The sequence below is a fragment of the Triturus cristatus genome, chromosome 1_2 (genome assembly GCF_964204655.1).
Source record: "Triturus cristatus chromosome 1_2, aTriCri1.1, whole genome shotgun sequence".
In the NCBI taxonomy this organism is placed as follows: domain Eukaryota; kingdom Metazoa; phylum Chordata; class Amphibia; order Caudata; family Salamandridae; genus Triturus; species Triturus cristatus.
In genome coordinates, this window is record NC_140580.1 from 666,697,375 (window position 1) to 666,706,184 (window position 8,810).

Genomic DNA, 8,810 nt, shown 5'->3' on the forward strand with positions numbered 1-8,810 from the left:
GGTGGGGTATGCTTCTGGCAAAAGTAGCACTTCAGGGTGCTCCATTTTGGAGTGGACGAGGATATGAGGTTGGAGGAAATTGTTTGGTGGACTCTGGTCGGGTCTTTCCTCAGAAACAAAAGTTATTTTTGTGATGTAAGTGAGCTTATTCTGATTTTACTTTATTTTGTAATGTATTCGTGTCCAACAAACCAACTTGTGGGGCCATTTTAAAAGACTAAACAATTTACAGGTGTAAGTTATTCTGACTAAAGGCATAAGTAGCAGTGGAACTATGCAAAAGTGATGTGTGCTTTCAATCAAATATGGAATGGGTACGTAATGACGCTGTATGTGTGCATAGCATACATAGAAAATGTGTAAAATGGTTAAGAAAAAGTGAGTGTACCCAGGAAATGGAAATCAAAATTAGTCTTTTGCTCATGAATAATGAGTGCGTCAAGGGGATGCCCCAGGCTAGACCAGGGGTAGGCAACAAAACCCATGTTACATATATGGAAAGTAGCATGTCCAACGGGAAGTGTACTCATTCACTTAACAAGAAGCACTGAGCTAATCTAACATCTCCGATTCTTCATCTAAGGAGTGAATAGGTCATCCATGACTGCGAGTACTCGAGCAGGCTTGGATGAATTACTCATGCAGGACATGGGTCAACATGAGAGATCTGTTAATACATTTTAGCTACGTGTGACATATAAAATTTGTTGCAACAGAAGAGGGAATGTTGGCGATAAGGCACTTTCAGCACGTTAGTCTGTCAATCATACTCCCGTGCACTAGAGGTAAAGGGGAAGGATATTTTGTTCAAGTGCTACCAGTGCATTAAATGTAAATACAGAAGTGCTGGTACTCACTAACAACCGTACATATATGCTCTTTAGAAGTGTTGGTACTCTCCTATTAAATGTATGTCACCTATGCTGAGAATTGATAAAGAAGTGCTGGTACTCAGTACCAGACAGTACCTGCCCATTTGAAGCACTGAGTGCTACTCTATCGCTTGAGGGACAAAAGAGGTGTGTGGGAGAAATCTGCTTGAGGCTCGGATACAGACTGACTCCTGCGTGTGGCGATGTTCTGAGGTCACCTGTAGGGGGCACGGGTGCCGGGTGTAGGGGTCCACGAGTGAAGACCTGCTGCCGTGAGTACTGCAGGGTGGTTGTAGCCTATGCCTCCCGCCTCCATAGTTGGGAACAGTTAACGTGAGCGCCAGAGGTGGGGTGAGGGTGACCTGCTGCAACGCTTCTGACGAAGAGGCGGTGGGGGGCCCTTGTTGTTGGTTCACGGCAGGCTACGGAGGCGCTATCCTCATAATGGGTAAACAGGATTCTAAGCAGCCGAAGCTGAACTTTGACCATAAGCGCTCCACAAGGCAGGTGGAATCGGAGCCGGAGTCCCAGGCGGTGGAAAGGCGCGACCTGGCCGCCGAGGACCATGGTGAGGATTTACGCACTCTTATGCTTGAGATGCGTTCTTGCCTACGGAATATTGACACTAAACTAGACAATCTCACCAGTCAATTAGACTCTGTGAAGACGCAGGTGGCGACACATGAGACGCGGTTGGACACGCTTGAAGCTCGTCAATCGGAGTTTCATGAGTTTCAGGTTGAAACGAAGGACCAGTTCAGGCATATGGACAAATTGTTGGGCATAATCCGTGCTAAGAACGAGGATTTAGAAGCGCGGTCCCGGCGCAATAATCTACGCGTCACGGGTATTCCGGAGACCACTGCCATATCTAAAATGGAAACCTACATAACTGAACTCCTACACGAACTGTTTGACCCTAGCCTATCCGCGGTTTTTGTGGTGGAGAGGGCGAACAGGTCACTGGGTCAGAGGCCCCCTGTTGGAGCGCCGCCCCGGCCTATAATTGCGAGACTCTTGAACTACCAGGATCGTGATCTAATCCTGAAACTGGCCAGGGAAAGAGGAAACATCACGCATAAAGGCAATAATATCTCCTTTTTCCCTGACTTCACCCCGGCTGTCCAGGCTGCCCGCCGGGAATTTCTGCCGGCAAAGCGGGTGCGATGAAATTCGCCAAACATGTGGGAAGTAAATCCACAAAACGACCCTGTGGTGCGGCGGAGGCGGTTGATGGCAGGCTGAGTGACAATGATTAAACGTGGGTCCCGAATAGTGCATCTAGAGGGAAACGACTCCTGATTGACTGAGGGCTCCTGTCAGATCTAGAGGGTTGTGCAACTGTGTGACCCTGTCATTCAATCATTGCTATCTGTTATAATGTGGAGCTCCCAATTATTAGGACTTGGGCGGCTCGTATCCCCTGCCGATCTTCTGGCCACCCTGTTCCACACAGGGTAGTAGCCGGCATAGCTACACCCCCTCGGGAATGTTCCCTTGTTTACTCAATGTCTATTTGGGGATAGTATGGGGGATGGATATTCTACGACCCGGTTGGGGGGTTGGAGTGGGTGGGGGTTGGATGGTTGGGTTTTTTGTTTTGTTGTTACATGCCAGAATTTTTATTGTATGCCATCTATGTTGTGTCCTCTGCGTATGAAATGGTCATTGTCAAAATGCTTCACTGTACTTTAATATAATGTTCGTGGGAAATGCCTAGGGTAGATAAAACATTGAACTGTCTTACCTGGAATGTTCGGGGGCTAAATGATCATAGGAAGGCAAGGTTGGTGCATGCAGACTTGGTGCGGCATTGTGTGGATGTCTGCCTATTGCAGGAAACGCACTTGAACACCGCCCATGCCCAAAGACTGCGACACACTAGATGGGGGCACGTTTATTCAGCTATCTATTCCAACTATGCCCGGGGGGTGGCGATACTGATCCGTCGTGGGCTGGACTGGAGGGAGGGCTCTGTTCAGTGTGACCCGGAGGGCAGATATGTTTTGGTTCAGGGCATTATGTGTGGCATTTCGGTGGTATTTGTGGCTGTATAGGGTCCCAACGCTGACTCCCCCGCATTTTTCCATAGGATTTGGGGGCAGGTGAAAGCCACAGGCTGCAGAACAATTATATGGGGGGGTGATTTCAATGCGATACTCGATGACAAAGCAGACAGAAAGGGGGTGGCTCGTACACTGAACCCGTTGGCAAGTTCCGCGTTGAGGGAAATACTGTCGGACGGTGCGTTGGTTGATGTGTGGCGTGGCAGACATGAGAATCTGAGAGAGGGCACCTGTATATCGGCTCACGGCAGCGCCTGGTCCCGCCTGGACTTCTGGCTGGTGTCACGGGACGTCGCCCTGTGGACTGTGCAGGTGGAGCATATACCCGCTCCTTGTCAGAACACGCCGCATGTATGTTGAAATTGCTAATCCCTGGTGGGCCGTTCCCGGCGTTCTCGTGGCGGCTCCCGCCTCACGCCTTACTTGATGATGCCTTTAAAGAGGAGATAAGGACGGATATCACTGACTATTTCGAGCGCAATGTGGGATCGGTCGATACTGAGAGATCACTGTGGGAAGCCTTTAAGGTCGTCATTAGAGGTCAGTGCATTGCCCGGCAAGCGGGTGTGCTGAAGGCGATACGGAGCCAAGCTATCCTGGCTGATGACGGCTGATAGCCAGAAACCGGTCCTAGGATGCTTGATTCCGGTCCAGGGAAGACATGGCTTGGCAGTTCGGGCTAGACTGTTCCCATGAGGCACAGGGTCAAGACTGATTTGCATATGGCCATGTCTGAACTGGGGTGGCGTAGTGGGCAAAAGAACGATGGATTTAACCCAGATCTCTTGACTGGGGGAGAATGTCTGCATTGTCAGCATTCCGTCCATCATTTGTTTGTTGTAACGCTTTTCGCCCTAAGTGGGATGGGTATTCCCAGACGTGGGACCCGTGCTCACTACGCCACTGGAGTCAAGCTATCCTGGCTGATGACGGCTGATAGCCAGAAACCGGTCCTAGGATGCTTGATTCCGGTCCAGGGAAGACATGGCTTGGCAGTTCGGGCTGGACTGTTCCCATGAGGCACAGGGTCAAGACTGATTTGCATATGGCCATGTCTGAACTGGGGTGGCGTAGTGGGCAAAAGAATGATGGATTTAACCCAGATCTCTTGACTGGGGGAGAATGTCTGCATTGTCAGCATTCCGTGCATCATTTGTTTGTTGTAACGGAGCACCCTGGCAGCGCTTGAAACTGATATAAAAAAGCTCGAACAAACCTTCTTTGATACTGGTGGATCGGTGGTGGCGGGACTGATGAAAACTAAATTATTGGCGTACGAAGAGGAGGCGATGCGGGAGGTTAAATTTCTAGGGAAATATGCGGAGGCGAGGCGTTATGGCGAGGGTGGAAGACCGGGGAAGGCCTTGGCCAGTATGATAAGACCGCCGCGTCCCGCGACATATATTCATGAACTGCGCACGACGGCTGGTGAGCTGATTCATGACAGAGGGGAAATTGTAGGGGCATTCTCTGAGTTTTACTCCAAATTATATACCAACACCCAGGATACGTGTCCGGAGGGACTTGAATCCTTTCTGGATTCCATTGCATTGGTGTGGTTTAATAATAAACACAGAGAGTATATGGACCTTCCGATAGTCGCTGGAGACGTGGCGCAGGTCATTAAGAGTCTACCGCCTGACAAGGCGCCGGGGCCTGATGGTCTGACAACGGCGTTCTATAAGACATACATGGATGAGCTGTCGCCCAGGTTGCTGGCAGTGTATGAGGAAGCTTTAGAAAAGGGGGTGTTGCCTGCGACCATGCGTGAGGCACTTATCATCACCTTGCTGAAGCCGGATAAACCGGCTGACGATCTGTACTCCTATCGGCCCCTATCTCTGATTAATGTAGATGTGAAGATCCTGGCTAAACTGCTCACGAACCGGGTGCAGCCCATGTTGCCAATGATTGCACTCCCCGACCAATCAGGATTTATCCCGGGAAGAGCAACCTCCCATGACCTGCGCACGATCTTCGCCGCGCTGCATTACCTACACCCCGAGGTCAGGGCTGCGGTGGTGTTTTTAGATGCCACTAAGGCCTTCGATACACTTGAGTGGCCCTATTTATTCAATATATTAGGAAGGATGGGTTTCAGCACACTGCTACTTAGGAAAATCTGCTTGCTCTACACTTTACCCAAAGCCAGGGTGCGAGTGAATGGCCTGGTGTCTGAACCGTTCTCCATCTCGCGGGGCACTAGGCAAGGGTGTCCTCTTTCCCTGCTGCTGTTCGCTATAGCTATGGAACCGTTAGCGGCCAGAATTAGACAACATCACACAGCAAGGGGTATAGGCTTCAGTTCTAGAAATCTTCTAATATCGCTATACGCGGACGATGTGACCCTTTATCTTATTGATCCTGCAGACAACTTGGATCCTATATTGCGGGAATTTGTCCACTTTGAAGGCCTCACGGGCATTTCCATCAATTGGTCTAAGTTGGTAATCTTCCCCCTGACGGATACCCCCTGCGCTGGGAGGCGGAAGAGGTCAAGTACTTGGGGATTTGGATCAGTCGGAGCCTTCAGGAGATCTGGAATCTTAATTATGGCAGGGCGATGATGTGGCTGGGTGGGAAAGTGAAGCTATGGGCTTCCCTGCCCCTGTCTCTTACAGGGTGGATTGCGTTGACTAAAATGATCATACTACCCAAATTCCTCTATCTATTTGTCAATATACCTATACCGCTTACGTCGCATTTCTTTGCCACGCTGAGATCCCACCTGGTAATGCTGGTATGGGCAGGCGGACAGGCTAGGGTAGCTTGGAACATACTAATGCTGCCATTGCGACAGGGAGGACTGGGAGCCCCTGGATATGAAGCTATATGCCCTCTGTGCTCAGGCTCAGTTTCTACATTTTTGGACCCACCCGACTCCTTTTCAGCCTCATGTGGCAGTGGAGCGAGATGCTGTTGCGCCCCTTCCACTGAGCGTGGCGATATGTGCCGCGGCGAAACACTCTAGAGTGGATGTAGACACGGCTGGGACGCTACAATGGGCATGGGAGGAGTTGCGTAAAAGAGCGAAAGTTCCACTACTGTATGCCCCCTCGCTCCCTCTGTTGCATAATCCGATGCTGCCATGTGTTGCTGATGGGGTGGCTGGACACCTAGTTGAGAGGCTGCATCTTCGCACCTTTGCAGACCTCTTCCCCAATGGCAGGTTCATGTCTCCCCCGGCGCCGGAGGAGGGAGGTATTGTGCCCTTTTCCGAATTATTCTTGTATCATAAATTACGAGCGGCATGCTGAGCACTCAAAGGAGACTTCCCTGAAGCACCGCCGGTCTTTACAGCTTTGGAGGCGGTGGTGAGCTCCCCGTCCCCCCGTAAGCTGGTAACTCATATATATCGACATATGCAAATCATGGCACCGGTGGTGGCGCCTAAATCCTTGCTGTATTGGAGTGAGGAGCTCCAACCTGCGCTATCTGAAGAACAATGGGAATTCTGTTGTGGGCAGCTTACTGAGCTTTCGCCAAACTACAAGTTACGACTAATACATTTTAAATACTTGCATAGGTTTTATAGAACCCCCATCAGCCTGAAAAGAATGGGGCTTCGAGAGACAGATGAGTGTTGGAGATGTGGGACTGCCTCAGCTTCTTTTCTACATATAGCATGGTCCTGTCCGAAATTGGAAAGTTATTGGACTCAGGTTTTTAATTTGATAAACCAGATTATGGGTCGCTTGGACGTCCCGTCCCCTTTGCTTGGGATACTAGGGTATGTCCGAGACACTCCGCCAACATCGCGCAAGCTGCATGCGCTGCTTTTATTGTTTGCTAAGCGACAAGTGGCGATCCATTGGGGTAGACGGAGGGTGCCCACAGTGAAAGGCTGGCTGGCGGATATAACGTATTGGTACACGCAGCTAAACACGTTCTGGGAGTTGCTGCCGTCTGCATCCCGGCCTCGCGACATCTGGGATCCATTTGTGAGTTGGGCTCGGGAACAACAGAGCAGGGAATCAGAGGGTGATATCGTGAGTGAATGATCCCTATGAGGTGGGTTGTGGTAGGGGGACGTCACATACGGCAAGGTGGCGCATTCTTTAATCTCGCTACCGGGGCAATACCTGTAACACTGTAACAGCTTTGAATATTACCTATGTCTTCCTCTATAATTGTTCTTTTTAGGCACTGATGCCGCGTGATGTGGCCCCCGGATCTCCTGTATCCAATCTAATTGCTTGCATTCCCTATTTTGCTATGGACATGATGACTATTGCAATATGTTCTTTTATGTATGACACCTAGAGGCATACTGTATGTGGCGCTATTATAATGTAGACTGGCAAAAAAAAAAGAAAAAAAAAGAAGACAGGTTTGTGAATGGGAATGCAATTTGCGATGCAACTTTAGTTTAATAGGCTGCAATGCAAATTGTTGATTTGCAGAGGATTTGATAATGACCTGCCTACTGAATATTAATTAGGTAGCCCCCTCCGATTGGTTTTGAATGTAGGGAAGGAGGCTTGTAAGGGCTGGCATACCTCCGTCCCTGCATTTGCATCCCCAACAGGAAACATTTCATTTGAAAGCAGCCCAGGTCCATTAAAGGAACATGTGCTCATTTAAATAAAAATGTTTCTAATTTGGGAATACTTTATGGGAGCAGGCAATGGTCCGAAGGTGCACTGCCTGCCTCCCTTGAGACCAAAGACGCAATTCCCAAAATGGAAGCTCTAAAACAGGGACAGCTTCCCTTTTGCGAATCAGTTATCATCTTATCTCTGGGATAGGAAATTGACCAAAGATTTGCATACGCAGTTGCCCTCACAAACCATTGAGGATGGAAGTCCTCTATCCAGTCCACTCCTGCCTATCTGTTTTTCTAACAATCCCACTTAAATGAGAACCTTTTCTACAATAGCTGTCCTGGTTTTCTATAATTTAGTGAGCCAATCTCTTTTGCTTCCTTCAGGGTTGCTTTTATTTTTATTTTGTTATACTTTCTCCTCTTTGTGAATTCATAGCTCCTCAGTCATGACAGATGAAGGCTCTGGCTCCAAGTCACACTCCCACCTGTGTTGCACGGGTATGACCACGGAAATCTTTTCCTGATTAGGAGGTGGCAGCACTGATATTAACTGAATTTGAATAAGTATTTATAGAGCGCAACTGTCACTCTGAAAGGAGCATCCTAGCGCTATGCGGGCATGAGTTAGATGGCCAAGAGCGCCCCTATATGAGGGATGAGCAAAGATCAGCTGAGGATCCAAATATCCAGGTAATAAAAGCCTTTCTGAAATGTGTTTATGTTTTTGTCAGCCTTAAGTGCATGGGCATGAGGTTTCAGGCTTTGGTTCCTAATGCAGCTATGGTTTTTACTCATTTAGGGGCATATTATTAAGCACGGCATTAAAATTATCGCCGCTTTAGCGGCAGAAAACTGCCGCTTACGCGGCGATAATGGGCTTGATAATATGCCCTTGAGAATTCCAATAGAAGCCCATGTTGACACCAGAACATGGGCTTCTATCGGAATTCTCAAGGGCATATTATCAAGCCCATTATCGCTGCTTTAGTGGAAGTTTTCTGCCGCTAAAGCGGCGACAATTTTAACGCAATTTCTTGATAATATGCCCCTTAGTTTTACACCAAAAGCAGGGGGGCTTGAGAAAGTTTTCAGATGAGGATCTAAGTGTTCTGGCAGTGGTATAGGGAGTGAATCTGGCCAAGAGATATATAGGTCCTAGATTCCTGGATGCTCTGAAAGTGATTAAGAGTACCTTTAATAGGATTCTCTTATGCAAGGGTTGCCAATGAAGGGTCTTTAGGGCAGCTGAGGCGGAAGACCTACGTGGTATTTTTAGCACTAAACGTGCAGCCGCTTGCTGCACCATTTGCAATTTTTTGAGAGTTT